A 21,573-nucleotide genomic window follows, 5' to 3' on the forward strand; every position below is an offset into this window, starting at 1 on the left:
CTGCAGATAAAGGCTTCAAAGTAGCTATTAGGGTATGTTTAAAGATTTAAAGGAAAATATAGTCTTCTGTATGGCAAGTGGGGTGGGGTGAGCTTGGTGGAGCCAACTGGGATCCCTGGACATTGGGCATTTTGAATAATTCCAAATAAGAAGGTCCATTCCTGGGCCCTAAGTATCCTGGGGTCCCTGGCGGTTGGGTGTGTGTTTATTATAATTCAGCAGTGTTAGTGCCTGGTAAGGGAAGTAGTGGTGGCGGGGGCTTAGTAAACTGCCTGTGTAGAGGAATTGAAAGTTTTCAGCCATGACATCAAATCTAGGTCAAAACAGCACTTGTGAAATATTATATTACACTGGTATTCCACATCGTTGCCAACACTTGGTACTGACAGAGATTAATTTCAGAAGGTCTAGGAGGTCTAGTGCACCTTAATATGCATTTCCGTAACTACCAGTGATATGAGCATCTTTTCATGTTGTTTATAGCCACTTTTATATCCTATTTTGTGAAGTGCCTGTTCAAATCTTTGGCTCATTCTTTATTGTTATTCTTTTTATTGTTATTGTCATATTTCTTGTTATTGACTTGAAAAAGTTAATACAAATCCTTCATCTAGTATATGTGTATATGGTATTTTCCCTCAGTCTGTGGCTTGCCTTTTCATTTTTAACGGTATCTTTTAAAGAGCAGAAGTTTTTAATTTTGATAAAGTTCGGTTTCTCAATTTTTCTTTCATGGCTTACTTTTTGGTCCTGTCTATGAAATATTTGCCTAATCCAAGGTCATAAGTTTCTTTTACATTGTCTTCTAAAAGTTTGTAATTTTAGCTCTCAGATTTGTTGTCTGGGTACATGGAGGGAGATAAGAGTTGATGTTTGCTTTTGCCCATGTTGATATCTAGTTGTTCCAGTACCATTTTTTGAAGAGATTAGCTTTTTCCTATTGGATTATCTTGACATTTTTGGGTCAAAAATCAGTTCACCATATGTGGGGACCTTTTTCCAAACCATTTGTTCTTTTCCATTGACCTATATGTTAATCCTTATGCCAATGTCAGACTCTTCTCTAGAATTATTGAAAAACTTGAAATTAAGTACTATAAGATGTCCAACTTTATTTTTTAAAATTCCATTAGCCTGTGCATTGTCACCAAATTTTAAATTTAGCTTGTCAGGTTCTACAAAAACCCTATTTTGATTTTAGTTGAGTTTGCATTTAATTTACAGATTAATTTTGGAAAAACAGACATCTTAACCAGATTGAGTTTTTCAGTCTATGAACATGGCATATCTCTTCATTTATTTAGATATTTTGAAATTTCTTTCAGTAATATTTATGGTTTTTATTATACAAGTTTTGCATATCTTTTGTTAATTTATTCTTAATATTATGCTTTTCCTAATATTGAATGGAAATGTTTACATTTAATTTCAATTTCCAGTTGTTTACTCCTTCAGTATAGAAATATATTCGATTTTTATTAATCTTGTATTTCCTACCTTACAAAATTCTCCAAATTTGTGAAATTTTCATTCATTATTTATTGAGTTATTTTGCTGTTTCTTGTTCTCTTTCCTACCCTTCCGAAACCCAAATTATACATATGAAAACTTCTTATTTCACCCCCCAGGTCTTTAAGGATTTATTTTCCCTGTATCTTTTTTTCTTTCTGTTCTTTACATTGGATAATTTATATTAGTTTATCTTCAAGTTGATTGATTGTCTTCTGCCCTCTAAAATCATCTGTTGAGTTAATTTAGTGAATTTTTCATTACAGTTATTGTACTTTTCAATTCTAGAAATTCCATAGAATTATTTTTATAGTTTTCATTTCTTCATGTTATCTATATGTTCACTCATTAAGACCCATTCAGATCACGTTTTCCTTAAAATTTTTAAACATCCCTTAATAGCTACTTTGAAGTCTTTGTCTACAGAGTACAACATATAGGCTCTCTTGGAGTCCATTTCTTTAGTTTTTTTCTCCTTCAGTATGGGGCATACATTTTGTTGTTACATTGCAGCAACTCTGCATTCTGTTGTTTCTTTTGAGGATTGATGGTTTTCTGTTCCTGCCTGGAACCACAGTGTGAATATAGATCTCCTCTATTCTTTGCCTAGTTCTTTTTGGTTACAGCTGCTTCTAAATTGGTCTGGACCTCTTCAGAATTCACTGTGCCTGTGGAGGTTAGTGGTCAAGCAAAGTACTTGTGCAGTTTATGCTGGCATTTTGGGCCTAGCCATTTTCTGTTTCCTTGCTTCCATGTGCTCCTCCTCACTTTCCAGCTGCTCTGCTAATCCCAGCTGTAAGACTTTGCTTTCTATTGTCTGAACTGCAGGTGAGTTGAGAAAGTCATACAATCAAAACAGCAACAAGAAACTGATGTTTCTTAATGCACTTTTGTCCTTTAATGATAAACTCCTCTTACATTTACACCTACTTTCTGGCTACCTCCTCAGACTCCTCACTGTACATGCTTATTCATCAGTTGGCCAGAGTTACAGGCAGTTTGTGCTGATTTGGAGTCTTACCCTTTCTTTGGCTTTCTTACTTCAGTGATCCCTACCACCCCCATATTTCCAACTGTTCTGCCAAATCTGACTCTGTCCTTGAGGCAGTAAGACTGTGATTTCCTGTGACTTGAGTAGAAAGGAGAGTTGACAAAAACCCACTACAGGCAAAAAAGCTACAAACTCATGATTCTTACCCTTTGTTGTAAGCATCTGTCTAGAGTAAACTCTCCTAGGTTTTCTGCCTGCTTTTGGTGGCTTTCTGATACCTCCCAATAATTATTCCTTCTGTCTGGTTTTCATCATTGCTGTCTGGGGAACAGTTTTTCAGTGACACCATCACCATTACCAGAAGTCTTCCACTTTTAGTCTGCAAGAAAATGAAGATATGAGAAATCTTTAACAAGTTAGTTATTTTCACATATAAAATTTTGTATCCAAAAAAGAATAATCTCCTTTAAAACATCTTAGAACATTTTAAAAAAAAATGATCATGCATTAGGTCCCCCCAAAAATATTAGTGGACTGAAAAAGGTGAGACTCACAGACAGTCATTCAATAATTTTCAGTCAAGAACCTGTTATATACAAGTGTGGTTCTAACTATAGCATTGCAGGTGAACAAGCCAGAGTCTTTAGAAGTGCACAAATGTATGTCCTATAAAATTTCAATTGAAAAAAATATTGTCTTAATCATTTTTTGCTTAAAGAAGAAATCATACTAAAATTATGTGCTGTTTAGAAACAAAATAAATACTACATGTCAAAACCAGTGATTTTTTAAATATTAATGTCTTGTATACTACAAATCTGCTAGGAAATTTTTGGTGGTTTCATTTAAAAAGTTTTTAATAGATTTCTTATTTGTTTAACTAATGTTTCAAATGTTTGAAAATATTATCACAAAAGATAACTTAAAGTCGTTTAACAGACTCTGGCCCCTGATGGGTGGACTATATAAATATTCTTTTTTTTTCCTAGCAAGTACTATGTATTATTTATGCCTTATGATAAATTTACGATTATATGAATTTGGTGTATTTTCTTAGGCAAAATTTTTATCTTTAGCATGTTCAGTATTCCAAGTCAGGAAAAAATAGTTTATTCACAATTGTTTTATTAATTGCTTATATCCACTTATACATAAGAATACACATTTCATTTTCATAATATTCCCAAGTTTTGACATATGCTTATTATAATTTGAAGTTTTAAAATTATTTATTGCTTTGTATGATTTTATATATTATTAATACAGTTAGTTATGTCATATTGCAGTTGTGTTTATGAATAGGACTCACATATTTGTATGTTTACATTTTAAGTACTTTTCTGTATTCTTGAGTTTTTATTGTCAATTCTGACATTTTTATACTCATGCAAGTAGAGTGAAGCTTTGCCCATTTTTTAGTATTTATATAATGCATTTTGACTTTAAGTGTTATTGTATAGTTAGCAAAGTTGTTTGACATGCTTTAAATTTTTTTAAATTCATATTAATTCCAGAAAGTGCCTTCTTTTTTATAGAAAAGTCCAGCCCATTTTAGCATTTTATTAGTACAGGATCCCATTTTCCAATATATTCAATATCATAGCTAGCCTTTGTTGTGTCTTTTTATTTCTATGTTGTATAAAACAATAGCTTTTTATTTTTCTTAGTATTGTATGGGAGGTAATTACATGTTATTAAATTCATTTTCTAGAATTTATTATGCTGAAAATAAGTTGCTTTCATTATTTTCTACCATTCTTACCATTATATTGTATTAATAATAATCACCATTTAAAAGGTCCACCATGTACAAGAGCAATTCTAAGCCTCCTCTTAATAATGGCCTGTTTATTTCATGTCTCACCTCTTTTCTGGGGGACTTCTCTAAATTGGGCATTGGTATAGCCTTCTCTGGAAACCCCATTACATCTTACCATTTAGTTTTTTACTGTAAAATGCAATACTTACTGTTCTTTGTTTTTTCAGAATGCATTTGCTTTCTTATATATTCTGATCAAGTCTTTTATTGAGACACGGTTTACATACAATAAAATGCACAAATTTTGATCATTCAGTTAAGTATTCATAGTTACATACTTCCACCAGCCATCATCCCAGAATGTGCCCTCATGCACATTGCCACGTAATTCCCACCCCACCCTTCGTGCCAGAAATACCTACTTCCAGTTTCTGTCTCTATAGATTATTTCCGCTTGTTCTGAGACATCATATAAGTAGAATCTTACATGAGATGTTTTATATCTGGCTTCTTTCACTCAGCATATTTTTGAATTTCATCCGTGCTGTGCGTATTTGTATTTTGGTTCCTTTTTTGGCTGAGTAGTATTCCATAGTACAAATAAACCACAATTTGTAAGTGCCTTCTCTTGCTGATGGATGTTTGGTTCCTTTTCAGTTTGGAACTATAATGAATAAAGTGCTATGAATATTTTGCACCAGGATTTTTGTGGACATATAGTTCTATGGCTTGCAAGTAAATACTAAGGAGTGGGTCATGGGGTAGGTCTATGTGAAAAGTTACAATAAATTACTAATTTTCAAAGGGTTTGTACTATTTTACACTCCTACCAGCAATATGTGAATGTTCTAGTTGCTAAACATCCTCACCAACACTCAGTATTGTTAGTCTTTCTAAACTTGTCCATTCTAGTGGGGTGTGGTGGTAGCCTGTATGTGTTGAGCTGGGTCTGGGCTGTGCTGCTGTGTAGTTGGATTTAGTTCTATATTAACCATGTCTTTTATTTTTTGTATTCTGATACTTTGACATCTGGGGTCTCACTGCTGCTAGACAGATGGCTTCTCCCAGGGTTCATCAGTTCTGAGAGATAGTAAACAACTTGCCAGAGAGCAGGCTTTTCAAATATAAACAACCAATCCAGAGCTCACTCCCCCAACCACCTCCTGCAGCAGGCTCTTACACTCTGGGCCGCTGTACCCTGCCCTAATACTCACTCAGGGCCAGGTCCCAGGGATAGCCCGGGTACCCCACAGCCCACTGAAATGATTCAGACTAGTCAATGCTAAGCCTGTTTGCCCTGCTCTACCAATTCCTTCCCATAGAACCCACACCAAGGCTGTTGCCCACAGCTCCTCTCTCTCTCTCTCTGCCTCATGGCTAACCCTGCCACTTCCCAGTGGTCCCCTGAGGGTGGTGTCCCTCTTCTATTGGAACCTATGAGTAATGAACTATCTTGCAAAGAGAGTTGTCTCCTGATCTGTTGTCCTTACTGTACCTCAACTTTCTGTTAATACACTATATTTTAAAACAATTATTCACTGGCTTAAAATATTTGCAAGGCTGTATCAGGATTTCTCTTTAGCCGTGCTTAGAATCTGAACACCCATGTGACTTGAGATTTTTTAGAAAATAATATCCCACCCACCAGCTTTCTGAACTCTTAGAGTCTCTCCCCATTTATAGCTTGCCAGAGTTTTGGGTCTCTAGGGAGTTCCTTGTTTTCCAGCTTTGCTCCTGGGTCCTACTTCTTCAGTGGCCTGTCTCTCCTCTGTGTCCCATGGAGGCATCCATAGTACCCCAGTTAAGGTTCTGGCAGTCGGGCAGGGCATCTCGGCATTCATGCCCTTCCCCTAACATCCCTGTTCACTTGTTGAAGCTCATGGGAAAGGGCCAGTGTTTGGTTGCAGACTCATTCCATGGCTGGTGCTCTTCTGGGGTCTAACGCATCACGCCAGGCTACACACGCCCTTTGAAGTTTGTGATCCCATTGTTTCCTTTCTCCTTAGCCCTGCCTAAACAGCCTTCTTCCTCTGCCTTCACATTGCCAGTGAGGAGGGCAAGCTGTAGGTGCCAGAAGGCTTATCCCTTTCTGCGTTTAGTCCACCTGGATCTCTTTGCATCTTTAGCTCTCGAATGAATAGATACACTAAACAAAAAACAATTACAAGAACCTGTGGTTTCACAGTTTATCCAGCTCTTTCTGTTAGGATGAGAATGGCCATCTCTGGAGACTCTTTATTTGCTACCTGGAAGCAGAACTTCATGTTGATTGATTTGTGTGCCATTAACTATCTTTTGGGTTATTGTCATTTTTTCAATCTGTTCTCAGATCTCTATTGCTGCTTAGGAAGATTTTTTACAGCCATGGACTGTGTTTACAGATTTTCTTTTTTCATGTCCTCCAACTACTCTGTATTTTTCTGCCTTCAAAAGAAAAGTCAACATCACTGAATGTAGTACTTGTACTGGAAACTTGCTTTTGACTGTTCAGCTCTTCCCTGTGGTTCTCTTCCTTTTCAAAGTCTCCAGGAAGAAATATTAGGCATTGTCCTTTTTGTCCTTGGCAAGTTGTAGAATCTTTTATTAAGCTTTAAAATTTGAAAAAAAAAAAAAACAAAAAAAAAAAACTTTAACAAGTAGGAGTCCTGGAACAGAAGTTGTTTCCTTAATAATTTGAGCTTCACTGTGGGGTGATGGGGGCTCTGTGTTGTCAGAAGTCTCTGGTTTCTCTGGTATCTAGACTTCATCACATGTTGTATTACTGGGATTTGACTTCAAAATTTGTTAATTCACCTTGTATTATTATTGTTATTCCTGTCCACTGTCCAATGGTAATTTTCTTGGGCTAGCTTTATTTAACATTGCTCTTCCAGTATTTCTTGCTATTCAGTTGTTCGTAACTTCTGGAAAGTTTGTTAATTACCCAGCACGCGCCCCCCTCGCCCCCACCGCCAAACCTGACTGTTTTAGCAAGCCCAATACAGTGCCACGTGCTTGTCTGCATCTAAGGTGGTAATCATTCTTCTTTGGCTTTGGCTGAAGAGGTGACCAAACACCTCCAGAAACTCCCTGTGGCTCCTGAGTTGAGGGTGCCCATCTCTAGCTGCTGGCTCTTCTCCTAAGAGCTCATGGTGGTGATGATTTTCTTTTGTAAATTTCTCATTGCTTTTTGAAGTCATTCTCATTTATTTTGATGTGGATTTTATTTTTTGAAATGTTAAACTCTGTGCTTTAGACTGTCAGTAATTTGAATTTTTTATTTTTTCACCAGCAATTGTAAAAAGGACTATTCCACACTCTCTGAACACCAGAATTCAGGAATGCTATAACAAATGTATTTATTAGCATACTTATTTAACCAGGAAATAATTTTTTAACCCGGAGAAGATGCAGGTACTTCAGGGGAGAAATGTTATGATACTTGAGTGCTTATTTTATGGAAAAGGAATTCGATTTCTTCTGCATAGTTTGATAGGGTGCACATGGGTAGAATATACAGGTGGCAGTTTTTCGCTCAGTGTAAAGAGACACTCCTCATACTGAGGGCTACCCCCAGTGAAACAGACACTAAGGAAGCAACAATTTCCAGCTACTGGAGGTGGGAGGGCAAAGGCTCGTTGGCCATGCTTTAGCTACAGTGAGAAGAGTTCCTGACTCTGGCAATGATAAGAAGCATTCAGTTCTGTCAACAAGGTGATCAATTGCAAAATAAAAACATAAATCTGAACTTAGCAAGAAGAGACATTTGTTCAAAAGGATTTTTGTGATAATAAAAGATGATTGCAAATGGAAGAACAGAAGATCTTTAAGCAACTCCAGAACTTAGGCAAAAAGAGTTTCTTTCCTTCATTTCATTGAGCAGTGGTTTGTAGTTCTCCTTGAAGAGGTCCTTCACATCCCTTGTAATTTGGATTCCTAGGTATTTTATTCTTTTTGAAGCGATTGTGAATGGGAGTTCACTCATGATTTGGCTCTCTGTTTGTCTGTTACTGGTGTGTAAGAATGCTTGTGATTTTTGCACGTTGATTTTCTATACTGAGACTTTGCTGAAGTTGCTTATCAGCTTAAGGAGATTTTGGGCTGAGATGATGGGGTTTTCTAAATATACAATCATATCATCTGCAAACAAGGACAATTTAACTTCCTCTTTTCCCAGTTGAATACCCTTTATTTCTTTCTCCTGCCTGATTGTCTGGCCAGAACTTCCAACACTATGTTGAATAGGAGTGGTGAGAGAGGGCATCCCTGTCTTGTGCCAGTTTTCAAAGGGAATGCTTCCAGTTTTTGCCCATTCAGTATGATATTGGCTGTGGGTTTGTCATAAACAGCTGTTATTATTTTGAGATATGTTCCATCAATACCGAATTTATTGAGAGTTTTTAGCATGAAGGCTATTGAATTTTGTCAAAGGCCTTTTCTGCATCTATTGAGATAATCATGTGGTTTTTGTCTTTGGTTCTATTTATATGCTGGATTACGTTTATTGATTTGCATATGTTGAACCAGCCTTGCATGCCAGGGATGAAGCCCACTTGATCATGGTGGATAAGCTTTTTGATGTGCTGCTGGATTCGGTTTGCCAGTATTTTACTGAGGATTTTTGCATCAATGTTCATCAGGGATATTGGTCTAAAATTCTCTTTTTTTGTTGTGTCTCTGCCAGGCTTTGGTATCAGGATGATGTTGGCCTCACAAAATGAGTCAGGGAGGATTCCCTTTTTTTCTATTGATTGGAATAGTTTCAGAAGGAATGGTACCAGATCCTCCTTATACCTCTGGTAGAATTCGACTGTGAATCCATCTGGTCCTGGACTTTTTTTGGTTGGTAGGCTATTATTGCCTCATTTCAGAGCCTATTATTGGTCTATTCCGGGATTCAACTTCTTCCTGGTTTAGTCTTGGGAGGGTGTATGTGTCCAGGAATTTATTCATTTCTTCTAGATTTTCTAGTTTATTTGCATAGAGGTGTTTATAGTATTCTCTGATGGTAGTTTGCATTTCTGTGGGATCGGTGGAGAGGACACAAACAAATGGAAGAACATTACATGCTCATGGAAAGGAAGAATCAATACTGTGAAAATGGCCACACTGCCCAAGGTAATTTGTGGATTCAATGCCATCCCCATCAAGCTACCAATGACTTTCTTCACAGAATTGGAAAAAATTACTTTAACGTTCATATGGAACCAAAAAAGAGCCTGCATTGCCAAGACAATTCTAAGCCAACAGAACAAAGCTGGAGGCATCACGCTACCTGACTTCAAACAATACTACAAGGTTACAATAATCAAAACAGCATGGTACTGGTACCAAAACAGAGATATAGACTAATGGAACAAAACAGAGCCCTCAGAAATAATACCACACATCTACAACCATCTGATATTTGACAAACCTGACAAAAACAAGAAATGGGGAAAGGATTCCCTATTTAATAAATGGTGCTGGGTAAACTGGCTAGCCATATGAAGAAAGCTGAAACTGGATCCTTTCCTTACACCTTATACAAAAATTAATTCAAGATGGATTAGAGACTTAAATGTTAGACCTAAAACCATAAAAACCCTAGAAGAAAACCTAGGCAATACCATTCAAGACATAGGCATGGGCAAAGACTTCATGTCTAAAACACCAAAAGCAATGGCAACAAAAGCCAAAATTGACAAATGGGATCTAATTAAACTAAACAGCTTCTGCACAGCAAAGGAAACTACCATCAGAGTGAACAGGCAGCCTACAGAATGGGAGAAAATTTTTGCAATCTACTCATCTGACAAAGGGCTAATATCCAGAATCTACAAAGAACTCAAACAAATTTACAAGAAAAAAACAAACAACCCCATCAAAAAGTGGGCAAAGGATATGAACAGACACTTTTCAAAAGAAGACATTTATGCAGCCAACAGACACATGAAAAAATGCTTATCATCACTCACACCAGTTAGAATGGCAATAATTAAAAAGTCAGGAAACAACAGGTGCTGGAGAGGATGTGGAGAAAGAGGAACACTTTAACACTGTCGGTGGGACTGTAAACTAGTTCAACCATTGTGGAAGAAGGTGTGGCGATTCCTCAAGGATCTAGAACTAGAAATACCATTTGACCCAGCTATCCCATTACTGGGTATATACCCAAAGGATTATAAATCATGCTGCTATAAAGACACATGCACACATATGTTTATTGTGGCATTATTCACAATAGCAAAGACTTGGAACCAAACCAAATGTCCATCAGTGATATACTGGATTAAGAAAATATTGCACATATACACCATGGAATACTATGCAGCCATAAAAAAGATGGGTTCGTGTCCTTTGTAGGGACATGGATGAAGCTGGAAACCATCATTCAGAGCAAACTATCACAAGGACAGAAAACCAAACACCGCATGTTCTCACTCATAGGTGGGAATTGAACAATGAGAACACTTGGACACAGGAAGGGGAACATCATACACGAGGGCCTGTCGTGGGGTGGGGAGAGGGGGTAGGAATAGCGTTAGGAGATATACCTAATGTAAATGACGAGTTGATGGGTGCAGCACACCAACATGGCACATGTATACATATGTAACAAACTTGCATGTTGTGCACATGTACCCTAGAACTTAAAGTATAATTAAAAATAAAAAAGAGTTTCTTTTCTTTCATAGACACGAGTCAACAAGGCTAGAAAGAACTAGGCATGGGGAATTGGGATGAAAGAGTAGCATCATCAGATAGTAGACAGATAATATTTTCCCTGAGGCCAGCCTGTTCTCAGGAGGGGCATCGGCTGCTCAGGCTGAGGGGGCCCTGGAGGAAGGTTAACAAGCATTTTGTTTGGTTGATCAGTGGGGACAAAGCAGTTCAGCTAATTATTTATGAGGCAGAAAAACGGGAATTTGCAGAGTCTTTGTCTTTTTCACAGGGAACAAGGGGGCATCACACATCTAAGTCATATGGGAGGGGCGAGTCTTTGCAGTAAGCTGTTTTCGGGGACACAAAAGGATGGGATATTCCTTTACCTCATCAAAAGACAAAATTATAAGAAATTTTGTTTAAAGATCTAATTGGCTTTTATTTGCTATTCTAGGATTGAGCATCACCTTGTTCTATTTTCTGAAAAGAGAATTTTCTGAGAAATAAAACCTCATTCTATTTTCTGAGAAATAGAGAATTATATTCTCTATTTTCTGAGAAATGGAATGAGGTTCCTATCAACTGATCAGAGGAGGTTGACTTTACAGGCAGAAAAGACTCAAGGAAGCAGAAACAAGGAACAAAAAGTGTATTGGTCATTTGAAAGTTTCTTTCCTTACAGGGTTAAAACAGAGGGAACTTCCTTATTGTGCTCAACCAGGTTAACTGAAATCTCCTGTTTTTCAGGAAAACCAACCCATTTCAAACTTCTGTTTGGTTCCATGGCACTTACCACAGGTCTGTCCATTCTGGTTTGATCTGGTCTGCTGGGGCCTAGTGCAGGAGGCTGGTCTAAGCCAACAGCCTCTCATCAACTGTGTTTAACAACATTCAGGTAAAATTCTACATTGCCAAGACTTTGTCAAGCTATATTCACTTCGTGGCAATGAGCTGTGTCCAGTTGTCATTTAGCTTTCTTTGGTCATTTGCCAGGTACCTCCAGGCCCTTCACTAGGCTCTAAGGTTAAAAGTCTGGATCAAAAATCGACACTGCTTCAAGGAGATCCCAGTCTAAGAGTCTTCTCTGGAGAAGTACACTTCCAGAATTGTAGCTACAGGCTCTGTACCTCCTGAGTTGGAAATGTGAAAAGTCCAGAAGTCAAAATGACCAGAGTAAGGGCTAAAGATCAAAGGATACTATGAAGGTTAGGCTAATAAGACTTGCTGATGCATTGCATTTGGGCATGAGAGAAAGGAAGGTTTCCAGGTTAACTGCAAGGAGTTTAGTGTGAGCAACTAAATGAATGGGATTGATATTTATTGATACAGAGAAGAATGTGGGCTTAACAGGAGGTACTGGAGGGAGATGCAGAATTCAGTTTTGTCTGTGTTACATTTGATAAGCCTATTAGAAGTCTGAGTAACTTCTTCAAGTAGAGATTTGGAGTTTGGAATTCAGAGATGGGATCCCGGCCAGAAAGATGAATGTGGAGGTGATACTGAACCAGCATGTTCCACCCCTTGCACAATAAGCCAGTCACTGAAATGACAAGTTTCGCAGTAGAGAAAAGGTTTTATTCACAAAGCAGCCAAACAAGGAAGTGGGAGAATACCTCTCAAATCCACCTCCCTGAAGATGGGGTCTTAGGGATATTTACGAGATAGAGGAGCAAGGTGGTCCAAGGCATTAGGAAAGGTGATTGGGGGTGAGGAAAAATGAGGTAATCAGTGGTCCATGTAAATGCAGTCAAGCTTCATGGCTCTTTATGGGACACGTCTTCACAAAATGGCATCATTAACATGATCTGAGAGTGATGTTTTCGTCCCTCTAATGTTAGAAGATCACTTATTGAACATTGCTGCAGGGAATCAACCCTGTCCAGTTGGAGGCTCAGATGGCTTGAGCTGGACAAAGGTTGACCCCAAGTTCCTGGAAAACAATGTAAGCAACTTACCATCGTAACTTACAGATTCTATCTATAAGTTAGGCAGTGGGAATTTAGTTATATATTGTTTAGCTCATGACTTTTAACTATATAGGTTTTAAGATCAACTAGAAAAATGGAGCTAAAAGCAACCAAAACAGATAAAGTTTTGCAGGATCACTAGCTTAGCTGTTGATTTCAGAGGTGGCTTGTGGATCTTCACATTCAGATGCCATAAAGTTGATCTTGTACCATGGGAAGTGTATTGGCTGAGCAAAACCAGCAGTGATAATGATTCTACTGGTTTCTAGGCTGATGGGTGGACTTGGGAGTAAAGGAAGCCTTCTGTTTTCCACCACAGTCCTCTCTGATCTGTGCACAGGGTTGTTCTGGTTAGCTGAATATCACCGTGTGGGTTATGTGGGCCTTGGGGCAAACTTCAAGGTTGACCTGATACAGTTCATTGGCATGTTCTCCTGTCCTCTATTCATTATCCCCAGTGGCTAATTCATTTCCAGGGGACTCTGTGGGAATCAAATAGTTCAATTATATGGAAAATGAATCTAGGCAGAGAGCTTTCATCATACATTAAGAAGCCCATGCTGGAAACAAGATATAAAACTATTAAAGGAGGACTCCAATTATGTAAATACATATTCATGCCACAAGTGAATGAGCAAGTGGGGATTATTCCACAGATCTGTTAGTCCTACTGAGTGTCAGTCTCTATTATATGCCGAATTATCAGTAGAAAATAGGGTTTATGGTCACGTGGCAGATGGAGCTGAGGTTCATGAATCCTTCCTACTGTAAACACAAAATGCTGAGTAAATGCTGGATATATTTGCCTTTAAAATATCTAGCTTAGTTTGGAAAAAATAAAATTCCCCAGGTGCTGGAAATCAAGTAAGAAGTAAATCCCAGAGTAATATCAGACAGGCAGTGCCATGTGATTCTGGGAGTTTGGGACTGGCTGGAGGCCCCAAGGATTGGAGTCATGATCTCACATGGGGACAGGACATTTGGCTGTAAATGCTTGTGAGTCAGAAGACCTGGAGCACACCCTGTGCATACAGTTGTTAATCTAAACTGTGTGTGGTGGTGGTGGCCAGGATGGGGGAGATACTGTCAACCTAAAGATAGAAGCTGAAGAAAAATTAATATAGAGAGTGTATTTGGATCAAGGTTGAACACAGCAGCCTAGGACATAATTCCAAGCTGCCTTGGGGAGTGCTCCTTTGTTACAAACAGGTTCTTAAAGGCAAAGGAGACAAAGAGGGCCCTGATACAAAGTTGTTTGCCTAGAATTCTCATTGGTTTACAGTGGTAACATTTGTCAGTGATTGGCTATATATTGTTGAACAATAGGGTAGGGAACATAGTGTCCAGCGTATGGCATTTTATGGCTACTGGACATCAGTTAGTCCAGAACCCACCTAGCAAGTGGCTTCAAGCAGTAATTATTTAGTTCAAGGAGGAATGAGAGGTGACTGATGCAATTAGGCCTGATAATTAAAGGGGGCTCACATTCCTCAGATGAAGTTTCTTTTCTTTCTCAATATTTAAGCTAGTGACACGTGTGGGCGTGGGTGCAAATTTTCTTACATGCATGGTGGGGGCCGGGAGGACCGGGATCAGAAATTTTTAAAGAGAAACAGGACTGAACACTTGTTAAAGAGGGCAAGACGGATTGTATTCAGACAGCTGCAGTAAGGGAGACAATCCAGTATACACTGAGCTCAACTTCAACTAAGACCAAGGTGGCTGAGGTTTTTAAAAGGAGGACAGAGAGGGAACAAAAAGCAAGAACAAAAAAGAAACTTGGAGCCTATGAGGAAATGGAAAATTACAGTAGGGGCTAAGTGGAGAATTACTGAAAAAGTGGTGTGGCAATTTGTGTTGTGTCCGTGTGCATTTTAGGGTTTGACAGCATTGTGTTAAAGCAATTTAATTCATAAGTAAAATGTGTGATTGATTGATTGATTGATACTGGAAGGAAATAAACTATTGTCATTAGCTATCTCTCTTTGGACATTATTAAGACCTTTTGCTTCTTCTTTATTTATTTTTCCTATTTGTTATAATGACCATTTTTAAAATCATATGAAAGAAAAAAGTCATGGTGTCATGACTAAATTTCTTATAAAAACAAACAATGATAAATTAAATTGCTTTAGAAGAAAATACGATTTTCTGGTTATTGATTCCTAGGCATTAAATCATACTTTGCAAATGATAATGAATAGAAGCCAGAGAAAGGGAGTTAGCTAGTTAATTTGTTTTCATTCTGAGTTAAAACAGAAGTCTGTGTTGCTGCTCTCAGATTATTCCATATGGCATCACGTCATCAGATTTAATTTGGATAGAATATTTTAGGCAGATACATTCAATCAATAATTGTATTCATATTTGTAAAACCAAACTGAAATTTTTTTTTTTCTGCTAACATGAACTACGAGATAAACGTGTAGGCTGATGGTTTGCATTAATATTTTTACACTTAAATTTTTGGTCTATGACTTATAGTGAAATGATATTTAAAATCTATACTTAAATGTGGACTGGGCGCGGTGGCTCAGGCCTATAATCCTAGTACTTTGCAGGGCAGAGGCAGGCAGATCACTTGAGGTTGGGAGTTCGAAACCAACCTGGCCAACATGGTGAAACTCTGTCCCTTAAAAAAAAAAAAAAAAAAAAAGGACAAAAACAAACAAACAAAAAAAACAGAAAAATTAGCCAGGTGTGTGGCAGGCACCTGTAATCCCAGCTACTCCAGAGGCTGAGGCAGGAGAATTGCTTGAACTCCAGTGGCAGAGGTTTCAATGAGCTGAGGTCTCCCACTGTGCTCCAGCCTGGGCAACAGAGCAAGATTCCATCACAATAAATAAATAAATACATAAGTACATAAATAAAATCTATACTTAAGTGTGCATGGATTTATAAAAAAATCCTTCTTGAGACCTAGAAAAAATATTTTAGATTTTTTATATGCAACGAATATAGATACATTACAAAAGAAACCAAACCACTGTTTAGTTGTAGATATATGTAGATTGGTTTGGTTTCTTTAGTAAGCTGTGTCATATATTCTTCGCAGAGAGCAGCCTCACTTGATATGTCACACTTAGATCAGAGTTTGACACCACTTTTTTCCTACCCTTGAACAAAATGTCAAAAATCATGAGAATGTGTGCACAACTAATTGCTAAAGTATACAGTCACTAAATGCTTGAAATTTAGTCTTTGAAGTTTAACTTATTTGATTTGTGTGACATTAAAAATTGACTTTACAGATGATCATATGTGGCAACTATTGAAGTGAGTTGAGAACCTTAACCAAAATGACCCAGTTCTTTTCAAACATTTTTATTAAACATATTCCATAGAGATGTGCAGACTTTAAATTAAGAATTGCAACTGTGCTATTCAGTGAGGGAATATTTAAATAACCAGAGCTCTGTGAGACTCAATGAACCATGCAAACATTTTGGATATTGGCTTGAGGAATAGAACTTAATTAAATGTAGAAATTCTTAGAGTAATTGCTGAAAATTGTGTCTGCCTTTTGCAAAACCTGGTATGAAATGCAAGAAAACCAATAACAAGTCACCTCGATGATGTGCCTACTGTGTCAGGAAAGAGTATAAGTGTCCCGAAAACATGTGAAGGACTTTCGGTTCCCCCCCTTATTAGCTAAAAACAGAAGAGGGATCCTTCACTTTGAGTTTTGCCTTGGAATCCCTGAAGGCTAGGGGAGGTCATGGGGAGAGTTCTGTACGTGGACTCATGGCACTTGCTGGATTCACAGTCTCCAGGGAATTACTTGTGCTTTGTGAGGGAAAAATTTTAAAGTTACGAGATTTGAGAGGAAGAAGGAAAAAAGATAAATTGAATGGCAAGGTTATGACTCTAAATGCTTTCCAAATACTTACTTACCAGAGATGGAATACAAATTTCATTTTGAATTTTCCAGTAGCCGAGGGGGTGGAAATCTAATCCATTGCACAATCCACAGTACTGATAATAAAAATAAAGATGTGTTGCCTAGGAGGAGCATATTTATTTCTTATTTTGAGACCTGAGAGAAATTTTCCCCTTAGTCCTTATGATATAATGAAAATTTTTTTCAAATCCATACAGAAAATACAAACATAAAGTTCAAAAATCTGTCTATAACTTTCTTCCATGTACGTTGATGGGATAGTATCACATGCAGCTCAGTGGAAGCAATTCAAAGGGAAGTCAATGCTATCCGGTCAAGATATGCAAGTCCCAAATGGACTGGTTTGGCCCAAGTATTGAGTTCACTCTAGCTATGGGGACAGAAGAATGAAGATCCTGAAAACTGTCTTCCCTAGCCCCTCATCTAATGCCAGCCTGTGTGAATCAGGAGGCAGAGGCAGGGCTTATAACCTCGGTAATGTAAGTACATGCTGGGAGCACACAACCATAAAAGGCAAAACGCTCTATGGATGTGAGACATTTCTCACTTGAGATTCTCGAACAATATTCTGTTAAACACATAATGAAACTTACCTATTATCTCTTACTTTTTTCCACCAGATTGGTGCACGTTTTCATTTCCTAGAGATAGCTAATTGGACTTTTAGGGGAGTACAGATGTTGACGGAGTGGAGTCAGAAGACAGTAGGATTGAAGCAGACTCCGGTCTCTTGGGATCTTGTCAGTGGAGGATGGGAGCTGGGAGGCTGCCCTGCGGAGGATGTGAGTGCTCACAGCTGGAGTTCTCCCAGGGCTAGCACAGGAGGGCTTGTGTCTCTGGGACGGGCTGCAGAGCATCCTACTGCACTTGAGTAGACGATGCGTTTGGAGTAGAACGTGGCTCCCTATACAAGCAGTGTTTTGACAGAAGGATTAACCAACATCCTTATAAGGTTACAAGGGACACAGTAATAGCTACAATTTATCTTTTAGGATCTAAAAGTTTCCAGGATTTTCCAGGAGCTTTTTTACCTACATTAAATCATTTAAGCCTTATGGTAATACTATGAAATCAATATAACGCACATTTTACAAATCACAAAACGAGGCTGAGAGGTGATATGTAAGTTTCTCAAAGTCACACAACTGTTAAGATGTGCTAGGAACTGAATTGTGTCCTCCTAAAATTTGTACATTGAAGCTTTAATCCCCAAAGTGACAGAATTTAGAAATAGTGCCTGTGAGGGAGGTGATAAAGTTTAAATGATTTCCCAATGGTAGAGCCCTACTCTGATAGGCGTCAGGCCTTTATGTAAGAAAATAAAGAGACCCCGGAACCCTCCCTGTCTTCTTTGTGATGTGAGGACACAGTGAGAAGGCGGCTGTCTGTAAGCCAGGACGAGAGCCCACACCAGACAACAATCCACCTGGATCTGCATCTGGAAATTTCCAGCCCCCAGAACTGTGGGAAATAAATTTCTGTTATTTAAGCTACCCAGTCTGTGATATTTTATTATGGCAGCACCAATATAAGAACCAAAGGCGGAATTTAAATTTAGCCCGTGTGTCCCCTGAGGTCTAATTGATACCGTGGTACTTCTGCAGCAATGGGGATAACTTACAATATGTGACACCATTTAATTTATATGCTTGTTTAAAACATGCTCTAATGCCATCAAATCTGAGGACAACCAAGGCTTTGCTTATTAAGAAATGTCTTTTATCCCTTCAAAATTTCTTGTTTGAACTGAATGATGTTTCACATTCTCCTGATTAGAGCAGAGAGAAACCAACATAATAATTGTTGAGAAACCTAGGGGAGGTTTCACCTGGACAAGATCTGACTGGAGGATAACCACCTTCAAACAAGAGCCAAAAAAAAAGAGGTTTTCTTTGTCTCTTGCCAAAGATCTCTCACGTGGTGCCCATGGTTAGAAGGCCGAGGACTATGTATGTTGGATCCCGGCAACTGGGAATTTGTAATATTTGAAAATGGTCTGAGAGGAAAGAGCTGCCTGCAGAAATAAAGCCACTTCACAAACCGGGCCTTTGACATGAACTCAAGTCAGGAGTGAGAACCACATGTTTCAAATTGTGAAGTCCCATGTCTCTAGAGCCTAAAGTTAGAAGCATTCAAAGAAGATCTGGTGGTTCCAAGCTAAGTTTTTGTTGTAGTTGTTTTCCCAAATGAATGATTTCTAGGATCAAATCATGTCTTCCTAAAATCAAAACTGTGGCAAAGACCCAGGCAGTAAGATCTGTTTCTGGGAAATGGGTGCTGAGGCGTGTCAGTCTCACCTCATGGAAAACCCCGGCCCAGGGCTGACCAGGCTTCCGGAGCAGGAGCCCATTTACTTGGCTCTCACTTTGCACCTCACTTTCCACCCGAGGAGAGCCTGCCTGAGAAGAGGGACTCTTCTTCCGTCAGTGGTAGAGCAGACCTAGGAAGCCATTTTCGAGAGAGTTGTAGATGAACAAATATGTTTCTTCGGATGCTAAATGTAAACTATGAAAATGACTACGGTCTTCTAGAGCTGCGGGGAATGTCTGGTGGTATGGTGGAGGGGCATGGAGTATAAGAAATTCTGACAGTCGTGCAGCAGATCATCAGCAGCGCTGAGGTTTTTTGGTTTTTGTTGTTGTTGTTGTTGAGATGGAGTCTCACTCTGTCGCCCAGGCTGGAGTGCAGTGGCGCGATCTCGGCTCACTGCAAGCTCCGCCTCCCGGGTTCATGCCATTCTCCTGCCTCAGTCTCCCGAGTAGCTGGGACTGCAGGTGCCCGCCACCATGCCTGGCTAATTTCTTTTTGTATTTTTGGTAGAGACGGGGTTTTACCGTGTTTTAATTGCATGTACTATCTGCCTCGTGGGGGCGCATCACATCTGATTAGTGACTAATTCCAGATCCATCATGTTTATCAGGTTGTACCAGCTGCTGCTTGGTAGCCCCCAGCTTGGTGGGGAGCCATTTTATAAACCTCAAGTGCTGTGTAATAATGTTTAGCAGTGGGAGGGGGTGATTATGGATCATTGAGCACAAATCAGTCAGTTGGGTTCTAAAATAAATAAGTCTTTGTTAACTCCTCTGATTCTATTTTGTGAGCATAAGGAGTATTGGTTTGATTATTTTTTCTTCCCATATTACTAAGAAATTTGCTTCAGTGCAGCTTCAAAAGCTGTTTGCATAAAAAGCCGATTATTCACTCTTTTATTGTTTATTTTTGTGGATCCGGCATTCAGGAAAACTCTCCAAAATCTCTAGTTAGTTTCCCTGTATTTCAGGTTCACAGTGAGTCAAGCCACTCACAGTTTGTCCCTCTCCATCCTCTTTCTGACCGCCGAGGCAGAGCTGTTGCCCTGTCTCAAGTTTTCTGCCTCTTGGTGAAAGCTGGTCAACACTACAGTGGGTTAACATGAATGACCTGATGGGATGCAAGGAACAGACTCAGATGGTGTCAGGAGAAGAGCTAGAAGAAATACTTCTTTCATGATTGGACTCCACTGCAAGGACAGAAAATTGAAATATTTGGTCTTATTTAGATTCCAGAGGAGTGTGGACTGGAATTTTTTTCTGTCTGAATTATGAGACATAATGCATACAAGCGAAGCTGTCTGTTCTGACCCAGGAGGGATTCCAGAGCAAGTGGCCTTCGTGCTCCAGACTCAAGTAACCAAAGCAAGAAAGAGGCCTGACTGTTTCCTGTTTGCAGAGATGAATTCCACTGAGGCTTGTGGCCATGTTTTGAGAGCTAGTATTTGCTGAAACAACCTAAGATGTTTACACAGTACTTTTTTTTTTTTTTTTTTTAAGTAAGAGAATCAGGCAAAAGCAGTAAGCAGAACTGTCAGCTCAAAGTACTGTAGGCAAGCAAAAAGAAATGATTTCATAGTGGAGAAATTAAATGGATTGGTGGAATTTAAGGAAGGGATTCAGTGTTAAAATGTGGATATAAAATTTTCACTTAAACAGTATTGAACAAGTCTTTCTTTTGGAAGTTTCATGACTCAGAGCTTAACTATCATAGTGCATATAACAAATCGCCAAATATGGCAAATTTCCTAAAACACTTTGGATGTGGAGCTTTTTCCCTCAGACCTTCTGGGAGGACAGAGGTTCTTCTCTGTCTCCCTAAGTGGGACACACTTAGGGAGGCCCTGCAGTAGAAATTTACTTAGCATGGTTTGCGTTTCTTCTAAGCATTCATCCTACTTGATGCCGTTGTCCACACATTTCTGATAACGTGTAATAATTTTTGCAGGCATTTTTCATGGAACTCTATTTTTGTGAGAAATCATGACCAAAGCAATTGTTTATATTATGCTTGATAGAAAATAACTCCTAGGAGGAGAATGTTGTAAATTGAACTCTTGTTTTTTTTTTTGTTTTGTTTTGTTTTTTGTTTTCTTTTCTTTTTTGAGATGGAGTTTTGGTCTTGTTGCCCAGGCTGGAGTGCAATGGCGTGATCATGGCTCACTGCATCCTCCACTTCCCGGATTCAAGTGATTCTCCTGCCTCAGCCTCCCAAGTAGCTGGGATTACAGGTGCTCGCCACCCCGGCCAGCTAACTTTTTGTATTTTTAGTAGAGACGAAGTTTCACCATGTTGCCCAGGCTGGTCTTGAACTCCTGACCTCAGGTGATCCACCCATCTCAGCCTCCCAAAAAGCTGGGATTAGATGTGTGAGCCACTGCACCCGGCCAATTCAACTCTTTTAAGTGATGTCATTAGCGTTATATAAATGCTTGATAAATACATGTTGAATGTTAGTGGATATGCATGAATTAGCAAATGGCTATTGCAATGCCATAGCTCATGAGAGAATA

At 38.8% G+C, this 21,573-nt stretch overlaps 1 protein-coding gene across 2 annotated transcripts in view; it reads left to right on the forward strand.

Annotated features, from left to right (window-relative positions):
• The window catches only part of VWC2 (von Willebrand factor C domain containing 2), a 149,328-nt gene that overhangs the window by 47,376 nt on the left and 80,379 nt on the right, over positions 1-21,573 (forward strand). The gene's annotated exons all lie outside the window — the stretch shown is intronic.

This window comes from Papio anubis, chromosome 4 (assembly GCF_008728515.1).
Source record: "Papio anubis isolate 15944 chromosome 4, Panubis1.0, whole genome shotgun sequence".
NCBI classification, from domain to species: Eukaryota; Metazoa; Chordata; class Mammalia; order Primates; family Cercopithecidae; genus Papio; species Papio anubis.